Raw genomic sequence first — 15,286 nt, 5'->3', positions numbered from 1 at the left:
CTTTAAGCAATGTCTTATAGTTTTCAAATCATAAGTATTACACTTATTTAGGTAAATCTGTTTATGAGTATTTTATTCTTTTTTGGTACTATTGCAAATGGACTTGTTTTCCTTATTTTATTTTTAGATCGTTCATTGTTTTTAATGAATTTCCTAGAACTTTTTTTTTTTTAATATACAAGATCATATCATTTTACTTCTTCCTTTCCAATCTGAATGCCTTTTATTTTATTTTCTTGCCTAACTTCCCAGGTTAGAGCCTTCCATACAATGTTGAATAGAAGTGGTGAGAACAGGGCAGCCAGGGTGGCTCAGTGGTTTAGCGCCAGCTTCTGCCCAGAGTGTGGTCCTGGAGACCCGGGATTGAGTCCCACGTCGGGCTCCCTGCATGGAGCCTGCTTCTCCCTCTGCCTGTGTCTTTGCCTGTCTCTGTGTCTCTTATTAATAAATAAATAAAATCTTAAAAAAAAGAAAAAAAAAAGAAGTGGTGAAGTGATGAGAACAAACACCATTGTCTTGTTTCTGTTCCTTAGCAGAACACATTCAGTGTTTTACCGATATGTATCATGTTCTCTGGGGGGACTTTCATAGAAGTATTTATCAGGTTGAGGAATTTTCCTTCTATTCCTAATTTGTTGAGCACTTTTGTCATGAAAGGGTAATAGATTTTAGTCAAATGCTTTTTCTGTATCTTTTGAGATAACAGTGTGATAACAGTGTGGTCGTTGTCCTCTATGCTAGTGTGACACAGTATATTATATCAATGAATTTTTAACTGATTTAAAGTTCTATCTTACTAATTTTTTTCATTGATTTTTTTTTCTTGATCAGTCCAAGAAGAGCTTTATTGCCTCAATTGTTCTTTTATAAGAACAAAATTTTGGTCACGCTGATTTTTCCTGAATTAATTGGTTGATTCATTTTCTATTTTATTGATTTTCCCTAAATTTATTGTTTCCTTTTAAAAACTTCCTTGGATTAATTTACTCTTATTTATTTCCTTTTGCTTTGTAAGGTGGGAGCTTCAGTAAGTTATTTTTTTAAAGATTTTATTTATTTATTTATTTATTTATTCGACACACAGAAAGAGAGAGCACAAATGAGGAGGGGCAGGCAGAGGGAGCAGGAGAAGCAGGCTCCCTGCCGAGCAGAGAGCCTGATGTGGGGCTCTACCCCAGGATCCTGGGATCATGACCTGAGCTGAAGGCAAATGCTTAACCAACTAAGCCACTTAGGGCACCCTAAATAATTTATTTTAAGCTGTAAGCATGTTAGACTACAAATTCCATTCTAGGCACTGATTCAGCTCTGTATCTCACAAATATGGGATGGTTTAATATGTATTTTTATTAACATTCAGTTCAAAATATTTTATTTCCCTTGTTCTTTCTCCTTTGGGTCATGGTTTATTTTTAAATGTATTATTTACTCGTTTTACCAATTACTAATAGAGGAATATTCTTACCAGAACAGCACTAAACATCACAGAAAAATCGGTGAATCAGACTTCATCTAAGTTAAAATTATCTGCTCATCAAAGGACACTGCTAAGAAAAAACCTAGGCAATACGTAGACAGAGAGAAAATATTTGTAATGCATATATCTATCGAAAGATCTTTATCCAAAATACATAAGGAACTCCTTCAACTCAATAGTAAAAAGACAAACAACACAACCTTTTAAATGGGCAAAATACAAGGAAAAGGCATCCCCTGAAAGAAGATATATGATTGGCCAATAAGCTCATAGAGAAATACTTAGCATCGTTAGACATTAGATGTACAAATTAAAACCACAATGGGAGTAAAAGGTACAGCATAGGGAAGTAGCCAATGATATTGTAATAGGGTTGTAGGTGACAGATGGTAGTTACTTTTGTAGTGAGCATGGTGTAACACACAAACTTGTCAAATCATATGTTGTATGCCTTAAACTAACTGAACATTGCGTGCCAACTATACTCACAAAATAAAATAACAATAAATCACAGTGGCATATTCTACAACAACTGGAATGGCTAAAATTAAATAAATGGCAACACCGAATGTTGGCAAAGATGTGAAGCAACCATTCATTTACGGTAGGAGTGTGTGGTGTACATACTCTTACACTGGCCCCTTTAATCCCCACCTTCTGGTATTCATTCCCTGTGTGATCCCTCCCCTTGAGTGTGAGCGGGACTTACATTAAAATACGGCAAAGGTAATGGGATGTATATGATTAAATATATTTGATTACATGATTACATTTTATGAGATTGCTGCATTCACCTTGCTGGATGGAATCTCTTGCTCCTTCACTGGCTTTGAGGAAGCAACTGCCCATGTTAAAGAACCCCACATGGTAGGGAACTGTTGGCAGCCTCTCTAGCAGCTGAGGGCGGCCACCAGCTCGCAGCCAGCAAGAAATTGAAGTTCTCGATCACACAACACAAGGAAGTGAATTCTGCCAAAAACCACATGAGTCTGGAATCATGTCCTTCCCCAGTTAAAGCAGGAGAACCCAGTTTGGGTCAGCACTCAATCACAGCCTTGCAAAGGATTATCTAAGCTATGCCCAGCCTCCTGATCCAAACTGGGAGAAAAAAAAAGTATATTGATTTTTGCTGTTAAATTTGTGGTAATATTGTCATGCAGCGGTAGATAACTAACACAGAGTATAAAATGTTACAACCTCTCTGGGAAATGGTTTGACGTTTTCTTATGACATTAAACACGCTCCAGAAACTCCACCCTCAAGAGAAACAGAAGTCCACAAAAAGGACATAAACAAGAATATTCACAACAACTTCATTCAAAATAGCCCCCAAAAATCGGGAAAAAAAGCAAATTTTTATCAATATAAAAGTAGATAAAGAAGTTGTGGTATAAAAAAAAAAAGAAGTTGTGGTATATTAATACAATACAATGAATACTACTCAGCAATAAAATAGAATAAACTTTTGATAGACACAAAACATGAACAAATCTCAAAAACATTATGTTAAACTAAAGATGCCCAGACACAAAAGAGTACAAACTGCATGATCCCATTTGATGAAGTCCTAGGACAAGCCAACTTAATCTATGGTAAAGAAATTGAACCATTGGTTGCCTCTGGGAATTAAGGGCAGGCACTTATTTGGAAAAGGCATGAGATCATTTTCTATAGTGATGAACATGTTCTCTGTCTGATGAGATGTGGCTTACATCTGTCAAAACATTTGTCAAAACACCTAACTATGCACACAAGATCTGTGCTTATCACTACATGTAAATTATATTTTGATTTAAAAAAATTTAAAAGACAAGAGAAATACTTCCTTGGCAAAGGATAGCAGCATATGTCTCAAGCAAAATTACCCCGAGATTCTTGCAAAGATGATGAGAAAAGCATAAAACATCTGTCATGTATCATCTGTTACAACACAAGTTTCCAGAGGAAAAGGCACCTTCAGATCTCTCTCAGTTGATCTTTATGCCTGGAGCTTCATTGACTCAATCCACCCAAAGAAGACTATGCCAGTCAATGAATCCTGTGAACTCGATAGCCCATATTTAATCAATGAGTAGTTATAAAATGACCAAAACCAAACACAACTGCTAAAATAACTTTATCATCCTTACCATGCAGCTACTTCAAACAGGATTTGATTTTCACCAATTGTCTGACATTTTATTTAATTGGAAACAATACTTTTTGTGGTGCTTTGCCGGGCAACGTAGGGAGATTAAATTATCGAAAAACCTATGAGTTCGAAACCATCGAGGACATCAAAAACAAGAAAAGTCTGAGAAACTGTTACAGTCTAAGGAGCCTAAGGAGAAATAACAACTAAATGAAATTTTGATTCCTGGACGGGATCTTGGAACAGAAAGGACTCTAGGTTAAAAACTATGGAAATCTGAATTAAGTATGGATTCCATTAATCATAATTTGTGAATACTGGTGCATCAGTTGTAACTAATATTCTCTACTAATGTAAGATGTTGATAGTGGAAATTGTGTGCAGAGGTAAAGAGGATATATAGGAACTCTGTACTATTTTCTCAATTTTTCTGTAAATATAAAACTGCTCTCAAAATAGATCTATTTTTTAAAAAGAGACCTATGAGAGCAAGCTGAATGTACATGGTAGGATCTGGGAAAACTACTAACAACTAAGAGAGGACAGATTTAAAACATGAGTGGTAAGAAAAGGGGCAACACCCTAGGAACAGACTAGGTGGTTTTCAATCTGTCTCTGCTACTTACTGCCTCTACAAAGCTCCTCTCCTCCAAATCGTTGACGCCAATGGAATCCGCGTCAACCAATCTCTCTTCTGGCAGCTGCTATTATTTCTATTTTCACTCCCTGCCAATCTGGACATGGGACATCTATAATTTCCCCCACAGAATTCATTGGCAAAAAACGTTGATGAGAAATGTGGTTGCTTTTGATGACTTTGTGGGGAAAATGGAAAAGGCATTTATGTTGAACACAGCAAACAATTTTAAAATCCCCTTTAAATTGGAGATTTATAAGGATATTTTTGGGACAATGGGGAAATTTGAATATGCACTAAATGTTAGATATTGTATTTTAGCAAGCTTAAGTTCCTGAGTGGGACAATTGCATCCTGGTTATATAGGAGCAATGGCCTTGTTCTCAGGAAACACATACTGAAGCACTTAGTGGTGAAGCTGCATGATGTCTACCAACAACCTTCATATGGTTCAGAAAAAAAAAAATATATATATATATATATACACACACACATTTCTCTCTGTATCAACTTTCTTATCTGCCTATCTATATACAAAATGTCAATACACATGTTAATAAAAGTGCACTCTCTGTCCCTCTGTATACATTTATATGTACACATAAGGGATACACCAGTGTTTAATGTACGATTCTTATAACTTTTCTGAAGTTTTGGTATTTTTCAAAATAAACATTTGTGGGAATCCCCCTTAACATATCTGTTCTTTGACTTCCACCCTTGGCTCGCCAGTACCAGAGATCTCTCTTGAATACTCCTCCTCTAATACTGCTTCCCCTTTGATGGCTCTGGAGTGTGCCACAAGATTTCTCTTTCTCTCCCACTTCTAATATATTTCTTCTCTATTTATACTAAGCATTTACCTCTTCTTGGCTTCTACCTTCAAATTCACAGACGTAAACCCATCAAAATTCTCAGTGAAACTCAGAGGGCTCTAGCTGATTGCACTTACACTCCCGAGAAGATAGCCTAGTGACCACGTGCAACCAGCCTGTGTTTTTGAGATACCGTCCCCACCCCAGGTAGCATAACAAAATATTCCTACCAAACACTACTTCAAACAAATTCTGGGGAATAGAATTTTCATCTCATTTCACAACTAAAGGATTCCAACACTCTACTAAATCAGAAAGATTGCTGCTATTTCAGACTTTTCTACATGTCATCTGAAGCTAGATTTAAAACCTACTTCCCAACGCCCACCTTTCAAAGGGTAACGACAAAGATTTTCACAGCGACGTGCAAAACTTCCAGAGATGTCAAAAAAAAAAAAAAAAAAAAGAACAGGGATCCCTGGTGGCGCAGCGGTTTGGCGCCTGCCTTTGGCCCAGGGCGTGATCCTGGAGACCGAGGATCGAATCCCACGTCGGGCTCCCAGCGTATGGAGCCTGCTTCTCCCTCTGCCTGTGTCTCTGCCTCTCTCTCTCTCTGTGTGTGTGTGTGTGTGTGACTATCATAAATAAATAAAATTTAAAAAAAAAAGAACGACTGGTTGAACTAATAATATCCAGGGTCTTTCATGGGCAATAGCTAAGAAGGATTTCTAGCAGTTGAAAGATTAACGATTGGTTCCTTAAGCCTCAATTACTGTGATTTCCCTTTCTCTGTTTCTTTTTTTAAAAAAACTGAAGTGTGGTTGACACACAATGTGGCGTTAGTTTCAGGTGGACAACATCGTGATTGGACAAGTGTGAAGATATGCTGTGCTCACCACAAGTGTAGTTACCATGTCACCATGCAATGCTTTTACAATCTCATAGACTATATTCCCTGTACCTTTTATCCCCGTGACTTATTTATTCCATAACTGAAAGCCTGTATCTCGTACTCTCCTTCACCCATTTTGTTCATCCGCCTCATCCTCCTCCCAATTTCTATTAATTTCTTATATTGAAGGCATGAGAAGTGATTGTCCTGTTCTGGAACTACAAGTACAGGGCAGTGTACCTTATGCTAATTCTAAGTAGATCTCGAGGGTAAATAAGCAAGAGATTCTACAGCTAAGCATAAGTAAACAGAGTTTGATGTTGGAGTGACTAAAACGTCCAGCCAGGATATCTGGGCTTGTCTTTGACACCCATATAACAACTTTCCTTCTTTTTCTCTTCTGGACCACTTTAGTCTAGTGAAGCCCAGTGTCCTCGCGTCAAACTGTTTGTTCAAAGACCCCGGAAATACACCCTTCATCCCATATGCCTTCTCCATGTGTGTTATCTCTTCCCATTATCTCCTCCACCACAAAATGTGCCCTACATGGTGCAACGTTTTTGTTTTTGGTTTTGGTTTTTGTCACTTACAAATCTCTTTCATGTGCACTGACTCAATCATGAGTGCACTGAGAGTCAGTGATTCAATAGGATGTATTTAATTGAAACCCTTTTACAGTTGAAGAAGCCAAAACTCAAATAGGTCAAGGTATCCTCCAAAGTCACACATATATTAAATGGCAAAGCCAGAAACTAAACTTGGGTGGTGATATTAAGCCCCGCTTAATATTAAGCTTAAGAACAGGAAGATGTTGGATATTTGTTTGCTTTTTTTCTCTCTTTTTGTCTTCATTCTCTCCTCCTTTTCCTCCCATTAGAAAGAGAACCCTTACACAACGACCCTCCTACCTCCTCTCTTCTTCCGCCAAACACCCTATGTTCTCCTGCTAGTTCAAAACTAGGTGAAGGGATGCTATGAATCAAAAAACATTTGGTTCTCCTAACAATATGTGAATTCAGGAAATTAGCATTTCAAAAGAGGTTTGTATTTTGGTTTCACATTCAGTTCACCAACCCAGCTATATAAACAGTAAGTTTATTTTCCTCCAACTTTTCTTTTTAGAGCCCCTGCCCTTTCAGTGGTAAAAACGTATATTTAGTTAATATATACCAAAGGGACCCATTTAATTCTGGGGGTGCTTGTGGAGTGTTAAAGCACTGGAAGATGTGGTGTCTGGTCCTTGACTGTTCTCATCTCGGCTTTCATTTAGACACTCACCATCCTGCTTCATATTTGTTTACTGGACATACAGGTGACTGTTGCACCATCCCCTTGATCCTATTAAAAGGGCCCCAACAGGTTTGACAAGTACCATTTTAACTTCTATACAGACTCTGAGGTACATAAAAATCCATCCCACTGCCAGCCCGAGTCTTAGAAACTGGGGTGCACTCAGGCCATAGAACCATGTCTGCTCCCAGGCCACATTGTGACACATGGGACTCTGAAAGCTGTCCCAGGGTCATACCTGCCACACAGCCCTTTAGTCTCTGAGATCTTGGGTTTCCTTGAGATTTTATCTAAGAGCACATCTGGATTGGGACCCAGGTGGCTCAGTGGGTTAAGCATCTGCCTTCAGCTTAGGTCATGATATCAGGATCCTGGAATCTCATGATCTCAGGAAACCCTATGTCTGGGTTTCTCACTCAGCAGAAAGCCTGCTTCTCCCTCTCCCTCTGCCACTTCCCTTACTTGTGCTGTCTCAAATAAAAAAATAAAATCTTTAAAAAGGGGGACGGGGGACACCTAGGTGGCTCAATGGTTGAATGTCTGCCTTCGGCTCAGGGCATCATCCTGGAGTCCTGGGATGGAGTCCCACATTGGGCTTCCTGCATGGAGCCTGCGTCTCCCTCTGCCTGTGTCTCTGCCTCTCTCTGTGTCTGCCTCTGTCTTTCATGAATAAATAAATAACATCTTTTTTTTAAATAATAAATATAAAATAATTTTTTTTTAATTAAAAGAACACATCTGGATTGTTTCTCCCCTCGGTTCCCACAATCTTACCTGGTGCTTCTGTTAGTTTGTTCCTCCTCAGTGCGGCAAGATCAGTGCCCTCTTCAGTGATCCATGAGGATAGGTTCTCCTCTTGTCTATTTGCCATCTGGATTTGCCCTTTCCTCTCAACCCAGAGAATCTTTAGTCTGAAATCAGGAAGCTCTTCTCTGATTCATATTACCTTCTTCTACATGATTGCTTCCGCTCTAAGTCCTCCTCACAGGGTTTATGAAATTCAGGGAGATAATTAAAAAAGTGTTAATCAGATACGAGTTAAAGTTGGCCATAATAGAATGTTTAAACCACAAGAACTTTTTAATCCAAAGCAGTTTGTGAAAATAACTTTCCATTAAAATGATAATTTCTGAATATATATTCTTTCTGGCTATGAACAGTAACTTACTTTCACAGGTATTTTTATTTCAACTAGCTAGAGAACAGGTTTACCTCTTTGCCTACAGTCTTCATTTTCCTTTGTCATAGGACATGAAATATAATTACAGAATGTATAATTTTGTAATAACTTCTTCTAAGGATTAGTTCATTTTCTTTTCCTTTTCAATTTAACTTCCCTTTCTGAAAACAATTGGGAGAAATGTGTTAAGCACTTGCTATGCACCAATATGGGTTGGGGAGAATATAATGCAGAAGGCCCATAAACTCTCTCCTCAAGTAGCTTATGATCTTTTTATTGTATTTTTTAGAGATTTTATTGATATCTTTCAGAAAGAGTGCATAAGTGCACAAGCAGGGGGCAGAAGGAGCCGAGGGAGAGGGAGAAGAAGCAGGCTCCCTGCTGAGCAAGGGAGCCTGATGCTGCTGATTCCAGGACCCTGGGGTCATGACCTGGCCCAAGGAAGATGCTAAACCAAACCGACTGAGCCACCCAGGAGGCCTCTTACCATCTTTTTAGAAAACAAAATCTAGACATAAATGAAAAGTTCAATGGCCAGAAAAGAGTTTGAGTAAAAAAATGTGCTGTGTAAGATAATAATTCCAAGTGGTATGAAATTTTTCCTAAGATCTCTAGGAAATGAGACTTTTGAGCAATTTGTGAATCTTAAAGAAGGATCATGTAATTTTCTGACTAGTATTATTTTTTTTAACAGAACAAAGCTAACTAACATCTCACTGAATAAAGAAGGTGGAAAATTTTTTTTGTAGAATTCAAGAAATAAGTTCTAAACCCACCTTTGCCAGCTAGATGTTGTGTGAAAGTTGTTTATGCATATATGCATGCCTGTGCGTGTGTGTATGTGTGTGTGTGTGTGTGTATCCCCACACTTGTCTGGTGAGTATTTTAGGTGAGGCAGAGGAGAGAAGAGAGAGACTGAGGGAGAAGAACCTGGAGGAAAATCCAGGTGCTCACTCCTACAGCTGTCATATAGAATATCTTCATGTCACACAGAAGGAAAAAATTCTTAGCTATCCCACATGTGACGGAACTACTGAGAGTGCATGAAGTTACTGAACTACACCTGTACTCACCGGCTGGTGGAGCCTATGATAGTAACATTCCATGTTTATTTTCATTAATTTATTCATTTAGTAAATATTCATCAGGCCCCTACCATGTGGGTACTCAGGATCTGGGAGAAACCTTTATAGATACAGAGTCTGCCTTCATGAAGCTCATAAAATGATGAGGAGAGGAAAACATTAAAGATTACTCAGACTTACAATTACAAGCTAGGAAGGAATGGGATGTAGAGCTATAAAGGCAGTAACGGGAGAGTGCATCTGCTCTGGGGTTTCCAGGACAGCTTCCCTGAGGAAGTGACATTTGAACTGAGCTTGGAAAGATGAGTGGGAATTAATAAGTGAAGAGCCGGGATCCCTGGGTGGCGCAGCGGTTTGGCGCCTGCCTTTGTCCCAGGGCGCGATCCTGGAGACCCGGGATCGAATCCCACGTCGGGCTCCCGGTGCATGGAGCCTGCTTCTCCCTCTGCCTATGTCTCTGCCTCTCTCTCTCTCTCTGTGACTATCATAAATAAATTAAAAAATTAAAAAAAAAAAAATAAGTGAAGAGCCAAAGAGAACAGCAGATGGAAAAGCTCAAGGCAGGAAGGAGCATGGCATTTGAGGAACTAAAAGAAAATTGGAGCATGGCATAGGAGGAAGGGGGCATGTGGTGGGAGTGGAGAGACTGGCAAGGGGAAGGACATACAGGTGAGGCAAGAAAGAGCTTTATTATTTTATTTATTTTTTTCACAGAAAGAGAGAGAGAAAGAGGCAGAGACACAGGCAGAGGGAGAAGCAGGCTCCATGCAGGGAGCCCGATGTGGGACTCGATCCAGGGACTCCAGGATCACACCCTGGGCTGAAGGCGGCGCTAAACGGCTGAGCCACCCAGGCTGCCCGGAAAGGGCTTTAAATAAAGGAAAGACACAATGAGATTTCCTGACCGCCATGTGGAAAACTGAAAAGAGGAAAACATGGACAGGAGAGGCCCACTTGGGAGGCCATTGCATTTTGCCTGATGTGAAAAGAACGTCCTCATGTTCTCTTATCTGGACTTCCAAGGTATGGAGTATGGACCTCACCAGGATAAAGCTCTTCAGAAGACCCCCCCACCCCTGCCACCAGGTCAGTCCTTCTACTCACTAGCAGGCAGTCTTTCAGGACAACCAAATGGCACACCCAAATCTCTGATGAACTACGTGGAATGTGAGAATTCTCTTATGGATTGTAGGGAACGCCGTGCTTAAGATTGAATGGCTAGAAATAAGCCCAGGACCCCTGCAAGTGGAGCTGAGACCATTTGATAGACAGAGCTGGGCCTCCTCTGGGAAATAGTGTTGGGCTGTACTGATTCGCTCCTGGGTGTCAGGTTTAGGGCTAGAATCCTTGGAGATGGAGGGGTAGTCCTGAACACTTGAGATCCCTATATGAAGGAAACTTGAAATGATAGCAAACTTTCACTCTAGCTAGTTTCATTAAGTTGGGGGAGCTATTGCCATTGCTGTGGATGAGGTCCACGAATTAGTCATATCGTAAAGTTTGCACCAACCACTGTTAGGGTGCAGATGAAAGTCATAGAATCTGGTGAATGGAACTGTGGACTGTTTATCCATTCTGGTGGATCACTGAACTCCTGAGAAATCCAAATAAAGTGCTCCATCAGGGGCTGTAGTTATGTTCATAGGGAGCCAACAATCTTCCTTTCACTCCAACAGAAGATTGATTGTATGTGAGGCTTTGGCCACAGCTGCAGGATACAGGGCCACCTGTTAGCTAAATTAAGGAATTTGAGAGAATCCAACTGCTCAGGACTTTCCATAGGGTTTTAGCTGTTAGTAGATCGGCCAGGAAGCCTTGTGTCAAAACTATGGAGCCTGAGGACAAGTCTTTCCTTTGTGCCAAAGAGATTTTCCAGCATGTAGGGTACCTAGATATGTGATTAAGGTTCCAGGAGAAACCTAGGAGTCAGCAAATAACCTAAGTCCTAGCAAGAGGCAGGAGCTCACAGCATGGAAAGCAGGTATTATACACAGAAGCAAGTGGCAAGTGCAGTCTGTTGTCCAAGAAGAGGAGAGACAAGTACTACAGAACGTGCTGAGCAAAGGGTCAATAATTAACACAAAATTATTTCAATTCTCCATAGTCTATCCTCTAGATTCAAATGAATTAACCACTTTAAAACCAGGTGTTTTGAAAAATAAAGGAGATCTACTTAGGGTTCTTTCGAGGTTCTTTAGTATCCCCTACTATGTGGTAGGTTTGAATCAGTTTGTATATTTATGTATTTAAATGGCCTTTCTACCCCTTAGGTCAATGCTAAATTTTAAGAATCTCTGTAATTGCTTTTTTTTTTTTTTTTTTTGGCAAATGTCTAGCCTGCAAAATTTTAGTTAGAGGCTAGAGGGAGATAAAGGACCTTTAAATTTTCCCTTCCACAAAGACCATAAATTGATTTGTAGTTATAGGACTCCTGATTCAACAATTGTCTGGCAAATAGTATAAATGGGTATATGCATAATAGTAAGAAATATCAATTGATTGTATATTTCTATGTTCGATTTTAAGATTATACATCTGTTATTTAAAATAAATCTTAGTAGCATTAAAGTAATAGCACATGCTCTATTATTTTTTAATTTGATAAAAGTTACCCAATTTTTCCTGAGTCTTCAAAGCTATATGACAGTGGTTCTCAAAGTCTAGTCCTGGACCAGCAGCATCAGCACTACTTGGGAATTATTAGAAATGAAAAATCTCAGGTCCCACACCAGACCTATTGAATCAGAATCTCTGGTGGTCCGTGTTTTAACAAGTTTTCCAGGATGATAAATCTAAATAGAATAAATGCAAAGAGACCCACACATCCAGACACATCAAAATGCTGAAAGCCAAAAACAGAGAAAATCTTGAAGGCAGCAAGAAAAAACGACTCATCACATTCAAGAGAACCTCAATAAGATTAATGGCTGAAAGCCAGAGGGTAGTGGATGACATATTCAAAGTGCTGGAAGAAAAAAATGTGAACCGAGGATCTTATATCCAGCAAAATTATCTTTCAAATATGGGGATGAATTAATCACCTTTCTAGATAAATAGAGAATTCCTTGCTGAACAGATCACCATACAAAAAATACTAACAAATGTCTTCAAGCTGAAAGCAAGTGACAACAAACAGTAATTAAAATTCACACAGAAAAACAAGGATGCCTAGGTGGCTCAGTGTTGAGTGTCTGCCTTCAGCCCAGAGTGTGATCCTGGGGTTCTGGGATCGAGTTCCACATCGGGCTTCCTGCAAGGATCCAGTTTCTCTCTCTGCTTGTATCTCTCTCTCTCTCTCTCTCTCTCTGTGTCTCTCATGAATAAATAAATAAAATCTTTTAAAAATTAAATAAAATTCACACAGGAAAACAAAAAGCACCAGTAAACATAATTATCTCTTTTCCCTTTCTCTCTTAACTGTAAAAAACTGTAAAAAGTAATTTCATAAAACATCAGGTGTATTCATATATTATTGAGTCTATAACATATAAAAATATACACTTGACAGCAACATCACAGAGGAGGTGGGTAGGAGCAAAGCTGTATGGGAGTTAAGAAATGACAACAGCTGGAATTGAATCCACAAGAACAAATGAAAAGAACCAGAAACAGTAAATGAGAGCTACTCTAAAAGACATAAAACTATACAAAGTAATGATTATAACAACGTACCATTGAATTTATAGCATGCATAATAAATATTTAATAATAATAGCACAAATGGGAGAACAAATAAAATTTTATAGGAGCAATGTCTTATATCTTTATATGTTTTATAGAACTAGAATTAAGCTAGCGTATATTTGGGGGTTTTTTAAAGATTTTATTTATTTATTTACTCATGAGAGAGAGAGAGAGAGAGGCAGAGACACAGGCAGAGGGAGAAGTAGGCTCCATGCAGGGAGCCTGATGCAGAACTCGATCCCGGGACTCCAGGATCACATCCTGGGCCAAAAGCAGTGCTAAACTGCTGAGCCACACAGGGATCCCCCACTAGCATATATCTGAAGTAGATTCTAGCAAGATATATAAACACTAGAGCTACTATTGAGAAAATAACTCAAAAAAGACAGTGAAAAAAATGAAAGGAATTAAAGTGTTACACTAGAAAATATACATTAAACGCAAAAGAAAGCAGTAAAAGAGGAACAGAAGAAGAAAAAAGACATGAGACATATGGAAAACGAAAATAAAATGGCAGCTGTAAATCCAACTATATTGATAATGATACTAAATGTGAATAGATTAAACTACGCTAGTCAAGGGCTGAGACTATCAGATCAGATAAAAATCAAAATTCAACTATACTCTGTCCACAAGACGCTTTCAATTCAAGATACAAATAGGCTGAAAGTAAAAGGATGGAAAAAGATTTATCATACAAACAATAACCACAGGAAAGCTGGAGTGGTTATTTTAGTATCAGACAAAAGAGACTTTAAGGGGTCCCTGGGTGGTTCAGTCCATTAAGCATCTGCCTTCAGCTCAGATCATGATCCCAGGGTTCCAGGATGGAGCCCTGAGATGGAGCCTACTCCTCCCTCTGCCCTTCACACCCCCCTTATGCTCTCTCTCTCTCTCTCTCAAATAAATAAATGAAATCTTTTTTTAAAAGAGAGAGAGAGGGGATCCCTGGGTGGCGCAGCGGTTTAGCGCCTGCCTTTGGCCCAGGGCGCGATCCTGGAGACCCGGGATCGAATCCCACGTCGGGCTCCCGGTGCATGGAGCCTGCTTCTCCCTCTGCCTGTGTCTCTGCCTCTCTCTCTCTCTGTGTGACTATCATAAATAAATTAAAAAATTAAAAAAAAAATAAAAGAGAGAGAGAGGGCAGCCCAGTAGCTCAGCCATTTAGCGCCGCCTTCAGCCCAGGGCATGATCCTGGAGACCTGGGATCGAGTCCCACGTTGGGCTCCCTGCATGGAGCCTGCTTCTCCCTCTGATTGTATCTGTGCCTCTCTCTGTGTGTGTGTGTCTCTCATGAATAAATAAATAAAATCTTTAAAGAGAGAGAGAGAGAGAAACTTTAGCCAAAATCATTTACTATTAATAAAAAGGACAATTTTGTAATGATAAAAGGGTCATCAATCTATTAGGAAGATTTAGTAATTATAAACCTGTATGCTCTTAATAGCAGAGCCCCAAAATTCATGAAGCAAAAACTGACAGAATTATAGGGAGAAATGGTCAATTCAACAATAATAGTTGGGGTCTTCCAACTATTCCCCATTATACCCCACTTTCAGTATAAATAAAACAACTAGATAGAGGTTCAGCATGGAAATACAGACTTGGAGAATGCTATAAACCAACTAGTTCTACAGACATCTATAGAACACTCCACCCCAACAATAGAATACATACTCTTCTCAGAAACACGGAACATTCTTCAGAACGAATCATACTCGAGGCCATAATACAAACTCATTAAATTTAGAATGATTGAAATCACGTAAACTGAAATCACAGTTGCATGTTCTCCGACCACGATGGAAAGAAAATAGAAATCAGTACAGAAAGAAATTGAAGATGTTAAAATTAAACAACAGCCATCAAAGAAGAAAAAATCACACACACACACACACACACACACACACACATATGTAACCAAAGAAGAAATCATAAGAAAAACAAGAAAATACCTTAAAATGAATGAAAATGAAACCATATCATATGAGAATTTGAGAGATGCAGGAAAAGCTGTGATTAGAGGGAAATGCATAGTTTTACATGCCTATATTTTAAAAAGAAGAAGAAAAATCTGAAACCAAAAATCTGAATT

At 39.0% G+C, this 15,286-nt stretch overlaps 1 long non-coding RNA gene across 1 annotated transcript in view; it reads left to right on the top strand.

The window, feature by feature from the left end:
* The window catches only part of LOC144288082 (uncharacterized), a 120,499-nt gene that overhangs the window by 83,761 nt on the left and 21,452 nt on the right, over positions 1-15,286 (top strand). The gene's annotated exons all lie outside the window — the stretch shown is intronic.

Source organism: Canis aureus, chromosome 17 (assembly GCF_053574225.1).
Source record: "Canis aureus isolate CA01 chromosome 17, VMU_Caureus_v.1.0, whole genome shotgun sequence".
Taxonomy (NCBI): Eukaryota; Metazoa; Chordata; class Mammalia; order Carnivora; family Canidae; genus Canis; species Canis aureus.
The sequence above is the reverse complement of the archived record's forward strand: the minus strand, read 5'-3'. Positions and strand labels throughout refer to the sequence as shown.